The following is a 10,230-nucleotide window of genomic DNA, read 5'->3' as shown; positions in this document are numbered from 1 at the left end:
AGTAATAACTCTTATAATCACAATGTACTTTATGACCCAAACCTAACTGTTTTTTTTTTGCTGCTTAGTCGAGTTAATAGAAATTTCAATTAAAAAAGAATTTATAATGTAAAATCCACACTCGAATCTCGAGTTAGACAATATTTGAGTTAGAAAAATGGAGAAATTCGAGTTAAAGTACGGACTAATTGGAAAACAACGGAAGAAAATACTTTCAATTTTCATAATTTAATTTATAGGTCCATCCACCCGTTTTATTAAAATTTTTATTCCATTCATAAAACAATTTTAGTTTTTAAATAAATTTTACGTATACAATTAAAGTTTGTATAGAAACGTTCCCATACCATCTTCCAACTAACGGAGTTTCTCTGTACTGTAAATGCAGATAAATGAAATAGATAAAAACGTGTTTTCTCTGTATTTAAGGAAAAAATGTACAAAAGCACAGAAGCCACACCGATTGCATTAACTCGAACAGTAAAAAAAAAAATATGCCGATACTCAAATGTATAATTTTATGTGTTTTTACTTAAATAATTCTTATAGACAATAAAACATGCACCAAAATTATTTACTTTAGCATTAAGAAAAGTTTTCTTAAATAAAATTTTTCACAAAAAAATCACAATATAACTCAAACAAATCAAGTTGGGGAGGAACACTAGATACTAGTTTCCAAATGAAACCTATTTATTAATAACTAGGTTTTATCCGCGGTTTCCCTCGCGTTAAGTCCTAAATACGTGTCAAAGATCATCGACGACCACATACAACTAATTTTTCTATCCCTTGGGAACAGTTTTTTTTTTTTTTTTTGATAAAAGGTACCCATATGTCCTTTTCTGTACCCCTGACAATGTGTGTAAAAAATTTCAGAATGATCGGTCAAGTAGTTAAGGCGTGAAATCACAACAATCAAACAAACTCTCATTCGCATTTATAATATTACAATAATATTGATTCATAAGGCGTAAGATAAGTATTCTACGATATTTTGCATGTAATTTAATTTTTCGCTCTAGCTAAATTATATGGCCCTCAAACATCGTTCTTGATGTAAAACTAATGTCGTAAGACCTATTTGTAAATAACAACGCATTAGAGACATTATTGATCTACTGTCAATTTAACAAACATTGGATATATGAATGTATTTAATCATTTGAAAAAGCCGAGTATTTATAGAACTTTTTCACTACTCAAATAATGAGGTAATCACAAAAACATTTATCAGTCACAATATTGCCGGATATAGGTCAAAAATCTTTACAATAAAACTCAAACTTTCACAAAATTCTTCTTAAGCTTTACCAAAAAAGAATTATTTTACATTAATAAACTATAATTTGCGAAGTTGTATATTTTTTGGAAATCAACCAATAATCACTGTTTTCATATTTAAATAGTGTCATAGAGAAAAAACAACAAACGTACATCAGAGTGTGGCATATACAAGAATAACCATAGTACTTTACAATATTTATTAATTAATAAACATAAGAAAATGTGTATTTGATTACAAAATTGGAAAACTCTCCAAACATTGTATACTGATGTTTAAATTCCAAGTAACCATTTGTCGGTATTTTAAATTTATTAGTTTATTAGTTTTTTAAATCACAAATGTTTTTATATTCATCTGTAGCAATAACTCGATACCTATTCTAAAAAAATAGTTGTGGATTTTCAGCCCTTTGGCCGACTACTGAAGCTGATGTATATTTTTAAACGAATAATGCTTATACTTCTAATTACCGAGAAACAAGTGCGTTAGTAATTTTTGCAACTTCGCCAAATTTTAACGTTTTACGTCAGAATGTTTGTTAAAAAAGAATTTATGAACAAGTAACGTTTTTTTTTTATTATTCTACCTACCTACATTCATTTTCTATTAATAAACAAATATAGCAGTATTACCATCTAGCAAAGAGGAGTTAGAGATAGCTTTAAATAAAATGGAAGAGACAAAACAGTACTGTATGAAAATAAATAAAAATAAAATATAAATACTGATATGCGAGGGATGGAAAAGTAGAGAAAGAGCGAATATAAAGATAGGAGACGAAAAATTAGAAGAAATGGCCGATTTTAGGTATCTAGGAAGTCAGATAAGTCAGGACGGAAGGAGTGGTAGGGATATAAAGCAGAGGATAGCGCAGGGTCGAGTCGCCTTTAATAAAAAGAAATCACTTCTATGCTCGCGAACGGTTAATTTAGAAATCCGAAAAAGTTGTTAAAGGTGTATGTTTGGAGCACGGCGCTGTACGGGTGCGAAACATGGACAGTGGGCGCGGCGGGAAAGAACACGTTAGTAGGACACCTTCTCAGGCATGAAGGTCCAGTCCGAGACATCTTAGAGGCAGAAACGGAAGTTAGGAGGGGTAGATGTAGACCTACATTGGATTACTGTTCGCAAATAGTTAAGGATACGAGTTGTTCTAGTTTTAGGGAAATGCAGAGATTAGCTCAGGATAGGAAAGAGTAGAGGTACGTGCCCAACCAAATATATTTTCGTTAATTATATACTGTAAAAACAGTCAAGAATTAATTCAGCCACTGATCATGATGTTACCTGCTGAGCATGGCGAAACGTAAGCAAAGAGCACTACAACAACACCCAGAAGCTTAACTTGTTTCATTTAATACAGGCCATGAAAGCTTACGAGTAATGGAAACACAATCAAAAATTTTTTAAAAAGCTGTAACTATTTGTCCGTAAGTTCGTTGATCATATTTTACCTCTCAACAAAATTATTTCACGATGAGAACTAATTTGATTAAATAGTTTAAATATTAATAATCTTGTGGTAGATGTGAAACATTTTTCAATTAACGAGTCAGATATGATCTCAAAGTAAAGCAATTTTCATGTATCTAGTAACAAACGTTTACGCTGCATATTTTTCTTAAAATTCTCCTGAAAATTGTATTGCTATTAATTAATCAATCAGTATGAAATTTAAAAACAAAAAAATAATTAATTTCTGGGTTACAATTATTATTTGTTTTAACCGAATTTATAAAACACATTCATTATTATTCAGCATAGTATTTACTTTCATCTATTTATCTGTAATAATCAATACATTTCTGAATCCTTGAACTAAATATCAAAACAATAAACGACACGACAGGCATGTCGGCATATTTTCTAGTTCTTTCAAGGTGCATTATTTTGTCTTAAAAATAAATGATCACGTCTTAACATTTTAGTCTTTCTTTCAAAGGAATATAAGTTAAATGTATTATAAAAGTTCAAAGTAACAGAAACGAATAAATGCTTTCGTAATTCAAGATTACCTATCTAGAATAAACACTATCTATAACTTATTTCTATTTTTTCAAATTCATGTAAATTTAAACCGTAAATAACTTCCAAGATATGCATCAAAACATGAAATTGTTCCTTTTTTAACAATCTAGATTTCTATCACAAAACATTATAATAGTACAGGCGATAATGGGCTGAAAATTACTCCCAAAATTCAAAATTGTCACTATCACAATCCATATATTATTTTTATTCTAACGTATATCTCTTGGAATTAATGTTTTTTTCTTAATGTCCAATCCTGAATGTTTGCTGAGGATATGGTATTAAGGCTAATTAAAGACCTCGACAGTTACAAAATTGTGGAAAAGCAATAAAAATCAATTTAAAGCATAAAATGCTCTTTAAACTCGGTAATTATATGCATGGCATACTATTCGTAAATTTATTTACAATTCTCTAAAAGAAAAATTTAGCTGTATGTGCTTAGTTTGCATTACGTATAGAACTAATGGCTTTAAATTTACTTTTGGAGTCTTTATGTCTAAAAGAAACATGTTTTTTATTTAAGTACATACTTAAATACTTTAATAGGCAGTGTATAAAAAAAAATGCAAATTTAATTGGCATGATACGGTACAAGGCAACACGTCAAATTTAATATGCAAATATATTTTGAAATAGGTTCAGTAGTTTCTGATATTAGGTACTCCCTACAATATTGATTGTTGAGTACTGTGTTTGTATCACAGTATATACTGTAATAAACTGATATATTGAAGATCTAAAAAACTAGTTAAAGTTAATTATGCGCTCGCATCCCCAAAACTAAAATATTACCAGCCACCACTATTATTGTTTCTATTTTTCAGAAATTTAGGAATGGTCTATATAAAACTCCTGAGAATTTTAGATTTTGTCTCACGATCAGAATGGTTTAATTCATTCTTTTTGACTGTAATAAAACAAAATGTGTGTTGCGCACTCCCACAGACGCTACAATTTTATTATTAACAGTTAAATTTATCACTGCAAAATGTGAAATAAAAAGAAATGCAAATTAAATTCGTGTTTCTTCAAGTATAACAAAAATTTAATTTCATATCAGTTATTTACCATAAAAACATACGCTTTTGGTAGGTAGTTATCAAACAGTATAGTTTATTTTGTTTAAACAATTTTATTATTAACTTAACTTCAGAATATATTTTTTACTACTTATTCGCCATCCCTTTGTGGACTTTAAGACATTCTAATTTTTGAATCATTTTCGTTCCTAATTGGTCTTATTTAAAAAAGCCTTCAGATAATTAGAACTCTATTAATTCTCAAGAAGTATGCAAATTTTTGTAAATAGAAAATGTATTCGCATAAGGACATTATCTAAAAAAGTAAACGTAGACAAATTAAGCATGACACATCAATTACACCGTAATGTTTACACAAATGTACGCATACTGACGATATTTTCATAAATTTAAATAAAATAAGGTCAATAGAAATTTGAAGGCTGAAAACAAACAAAAAGCTAAAAGCTAGTTTGCTTTATAAAAATGTTGAAAATTCATACTTTATTTCTTTGTTTTAATCTTATGATGCATGCTTGAATTTTTTATAATTAGACGAGTAAGAATATTTTATTATTACGGGCAATCTGTTTTAAATATTCTTTATAAGTACCTATATGTATAGTATTGTATATTTAACGATGCAGAATTAATACCAAACATTTTTTTTTAATTTCCTGGAATTTAAAAGTGTGTTGGATTCAACGAAGTACTAATACTTTGAAATCATTCCTTTAAATTCTTTTACAAATCGCATGTGCAAAAAAACTGTACGTTTATAGATTCTTCAAATTACATCATCTTTTTAAATGTGCCTAACAATTAGTCAAATCAGTGCCTTAATAAATTGTTAATGTACCTATTCATCATTATTACATACTTAATGCAATGTAAAAATTTATTAATCAATAACCAAACAAATATATGCGCTGTATTTAATTTACTTTTTATTAGTTGGACAAAGTACTAAGTTAAAATAAACGCAGTGCTTATAATATAAAGCAAAAAAATGTACTTATTATGGTTGAGCAGTTGATAAGAACAAAAGTGTCTTACAGTAGTCGCCAACGATACGTAGCATGTATTATAACCTCGGTAATAAGTAAAATTTTCGTAAAAAAATTAATAGTAGTACTTAGAGTAATTTCATATATTTAGTGCCTAATTTTTATGATAATTTTATTTTAATACACTTAAGTATATAAAATTTTTAAATTTATTGTTCAAGATTAGAAGTTTAATTTTGAAGAAGATTGATAGCTGTGCTTCCTTTTTTTTTATTTTTTTTCTTTCTTTTTGTTCAAGTTTAAACGCTTACTATAGGTAGCTCGATTGAAAAGCGCGCGCTTCTCCCTCCCTATTTCCTGTTACATATTTCCGCCACATAAAATTAGTCCCATACCCCAGCAATAAGACGACACATATCAAAAAATAATCAATTTTATTGAACCGCCCTTCTGTTTAAAACCGCCTATGTAAAATATACTGCAACGAATACTGTACATATAAAACTAACGTATTTTTTGTGTCTATTTGTTGTATACTACTTACACTCTCGCTGAGCATATGGTTTAGGTAATAAGAGAAAATATACTGAAGAAAACATAAACACAGTTTCAAACTTACCCCTGGTTTCATCTGCAAGACGTTGCATTTTTTCTTTGAGGGTCTCTTTTTCGTCTATTTCCGATTCTAATATTGCATTTCGTTCGATGATATTGTTGAAAGAGCTCTCATAAGCTTTTAATGTTTCAGTTATTACTCGCTGTGCCCTCTCTAAATCGTCGTTTTTCTGCTCAAGTTCCCTAATATATTTAGACATTTGAGTCTTTTCATTTTTAAGATCATTTATTTCCGATTGTAATACTGTGTTTTCCCTTGAACCTTGTTCAAGTTTTATCTGAAACAAAAAATTTGCATAGTAATTATGTTTTTTATTTACTTTTACGTACATATTTTATATAATACTGGGTTGGGTAGTTAAGAATTGAATAAAATATTTTTATTGCACAATTATTTTTTCATAAATTTTATGTACAAGAAAAATAGTTTACAAAGGATATTTTACAATTAAGATAAGAAAAAGTTCTTGTGTACTGTAATAGCTGAAAACAGCATTTGTGTGAATTATTACATGAAGTATAATAGAGTTATTAAATTGCAATGGTACTCAAAGAGGCAAATCAAAATCGCAGACTAAGACGAACATAATTCATGAAGTTATGTATACTCCAGAACTTCATTTAATTTTTTTATATATTTCTCATTCAAGTGAGGGCTGACAATAAATTACGTTACATAAAGTTTGCGTAACAATTTTAGAAACGTAAAATTCGCAGGTTTGATAGATACACAAATCAGGAGTTGTAATAAGGAGATAAGTGCTACTGTGTGCTTCATCTTAAATTATTTTTAGACTTTAAAAAATCCTTTTCTGGATTCAAGCCTACAACTTTTACAATGCACGCCCTATGTAACAGAATGGGTAGGGGGAGTGGTCAAGTTTGGGTTACGGTCCTGTTACGTTCAGAAAGGGGGGGGGGTCGAAAATCTTAAATACTTTAATAGGCAGTGTATAAAAAAAAATGCAAATTTAATTGGCATGATACGGTACAAGGCAACACGTCAAATTTAATATGCAAATATATTTTGAAATAGGTTCAGTAGTTTCTGATATTAGGTACTCCCTACAATATNTAGCTACAAGCTATCCAAGGATGGTACTATAGAATGTCACCTCAAGGTAGGCCTAGTGGCGTCATCTCTTGGTTAGGCCGGAAACTTATCAATCCACCCTCGTATAACTAACTAGTTTAAACAAACGATTTTGATCTTATCAAAATAAATGATGAAGTTTTTTGATTTGATTTATTTTAATCCCTGGAACCTGCGGTTGCTACACGTACAATGAGACAATTTAAAACACCTTATAAAAATTAATTTGAATGATACCGAAAAGCCAATATGCAAAAATCATGCAAATCAAACAGTTATTGGTAACAAATACAAGTCTAAAACTATACCTACGTCGCTATTTTTTTTCAAGTGAATACTTCTTACGCCACCATGCAGCAAGATCACGTCAAACTTGTTACGCAGAATGAAAAACAACTTACATAACTTTTTTCTGTCTGTTTTGGAAATACTTTTATTAAGTTAACTGGTCAAAAGTAATCACTTTTGGTCACTTAGATTTTTTTTGAAAAATGCACTCTTTTCGAGTTATAGGCGATTCTAAATTCAAAAGTGGCCAAAAGTGGATGATTTCATAAATTCACATCTCAGCTTATACTGAACCTGAAACTTGGTGAAATGTTATTTTTTAGGGTTCCGTACTTCAAAAGGAAATAGTAACCTTTACAGGTTCAATTCATTGTTCGTCTGTCTATCAAGACTCTTTCACAGGGGAGTATGGAGGTATCAAGTTGCAATTAAAATTAAATACTCAGGTCTATAATCCCTTGGAACTATGAAAAAATTAAACTTTTTAAATCAATACAGTCAAAAGATACGGCCATTTATACCGCCCTTGCAAGGGAATCAAAACCTATGAGGTACTTCGCGCTGGCCTAGAATCATGAAATTTGTCATAAAAAATCCGAAAACCGTAAATTTATAGTTACATCACTACAAAATATTGTTTTAATTGTAATGTAATTATGTTTTGGGGACTGATTTAGGGGGGGAGGGAATTAAAACATACTTGGAAAGAACGAGAAAAAGAAAAATCTCCGAAGTTCCATTTTCGTGATGAACGAACTATTTATAAAGTTTAAACGGAACCCTCGGTGCGCGAGTCCGACTCGCGCTTGAGCAGTTTCTTTTTTCAATCTTCCATGTTATCAAGCAATGTGGTATAAGAAGTATTCACTTCTAACGCATGTAACGACCCACAAACCTTTTTAAAGCGGTAGATTCAGTTAGAAGTCAATTACCATAAAGAAAATTGTTAAAATATTAAAAGTTAGTACAGAGAAAAGCTTAAATTGCTCCCAATCGAAGTCAAACTTGTGGTTTGCCGCATTAAAAAACATAGTAGTATTATTTCGAGCTTCTAAGTGAACTTAAGCAGACAGTAGACACCGGCACCACGCGTGGAAAAGACTATGACTACGCTGAAATCTAGAAGCCCAGAATAATACTACGCTGCTGTGAAAGCCTACCCAGTATTAGAGAGAATATTTTTTCTTTGGTGTTTCTTTTTCTTTTCTTTGATTTAATGATTTTTTGATTAAATACGGAAAATGTGGTAAAAACGGATAGAAAACGAACCTGTTCCTATTTTTCCGATGACTCGAGACGTGGCTACGTCCTCGAGAGCGGATTGGAAAGAGCAGGTGGTACATTTGACGCGCCCACATCCGTTACAAACAAAACGAGACAGCTGAAAGCAGCAGTTTCATACCTCATGCATAACAAAAAGTTACAATAACATGCAACAAAAGCATATGCGTTTTTAAACTAATGGTCCTCAAAGTATGCAGAATAATAAGAAAATCAAAAACTAAATCTATTTAGTTTAAATAAAATGGATCGCGCCTTACTTTAACTGTGAAAACCAATAGTTTAAACAACATCAAAAGTATTTACAACAAAAACGGACAAAACAAGGCATTTATAGTAATATTATTTTAATCAAGAATTGTATTTTACAGTCCACTTTTTTAAATTCGTAAAAAATATAGACATCTAAATAATTTTAAAATATTTACTTTTACACCAGTTTTATAATAAATAATATTTGAACTTTACCTATTGAAAAGCAAAAACTACAAAGAACCCCAACAACAACAATAACAAACAACCAAAACAATCAAACTAATTCCCGTTTCTAAATTATTTAACATTTACTTACTCCTACTTTTCGAAGTAAATCTCCGACAATATTGATTGCCAGAATTTTGGACGAAGGAGATAAGGAGCCTTCTAGAGAGTTCAAATTTGGATCTCCTAAAAAAGGAAAAAGTGTTATACTAAAACAAAAGTGTTACATTTGTGCAAGTATGACCTAATAACATGCAAAATAAAATGCGTTGTTCACAAAATAAAAAATATTATTATTTATAGTTTTATATTTCGCGCGCATATCGTTGATTATGAAGTTAAGGTCTTGCACCGAAACGTACTGTTTGTTGTCGTTGGATAACCTTAAACAAAAGAACGGTAGTCTTCTATTGAAGGCTACTTAAAGACATTAAAACATCAACATAACACGGTGTAGCCCAGAGCCGGACAAACTTTAACTTCGCAGGAGCCGCTACATGAGGTTAGTTTGAGTCACTCCATACCCTTCAATGAGTACGAGTGAGTAAGCAGTAATGAATAATTTTGTTTTGTCTTTTTCTTCTCCCTTCCACTCCCATATCAAGCCCCTTCATCCCGTAGACGAGCGAAGCCACTCTCGCAACTTAAAAAATACCTACGAAAATTTTCGTTACTACGTTCGCAAAACTATTGGGTTTGGCTATGGAAGAGGGGACTCATCTACGAAATGGAAGGGATAAAAAAAGGAAAGAATCATCTCACTCGCACTCGCAGGATCAATGAGGATCCACTTGGTTAACCTTGAGAATCACTCGGGATGCAAAAGATCCGAGTTTGCCCGGCTCTAGTGTAGCCTCCACAAACCTTAACTACACAAATAACATAAGAGGTTTTTATCACAAAAAATCGTGTATACAAATATACAAAAAACATTTTATTGTTTTAATTTGTAGTTCCCATCTACCAGCTACTTAGTCCCTCTAATATAAAGATAAATAAGTGAATACAGAACAGGGTTTACAAAAAGGCATGCAGACAAATAATTTTACTTGAGGAGAATGTTGCTTTCTTACCATGTGAACTACAAAATCAAACAAAAGGAAACAAACAAAAAAAACCGCAGGT

Source organism: Agrilus planipennis, unplaced genomic scaffold (genome assembly GCF_000699045.2).
Source record: "Agrilus planipennis isolate EAB-ADULT unplaced genomic scaffold, Apla_2.0 scaffold172, whole genome shotgun sequence".
Taxonomy (NCBI): domain Eukaryota; kingdom Metazoa; phylum Arthropoda; class Insecta; order Coleoptera; family Buprestidae; genus Agrilus; species Agrilus planipennis.
This window is presented reverse-complemented; position numbering follows the sequence as displayed.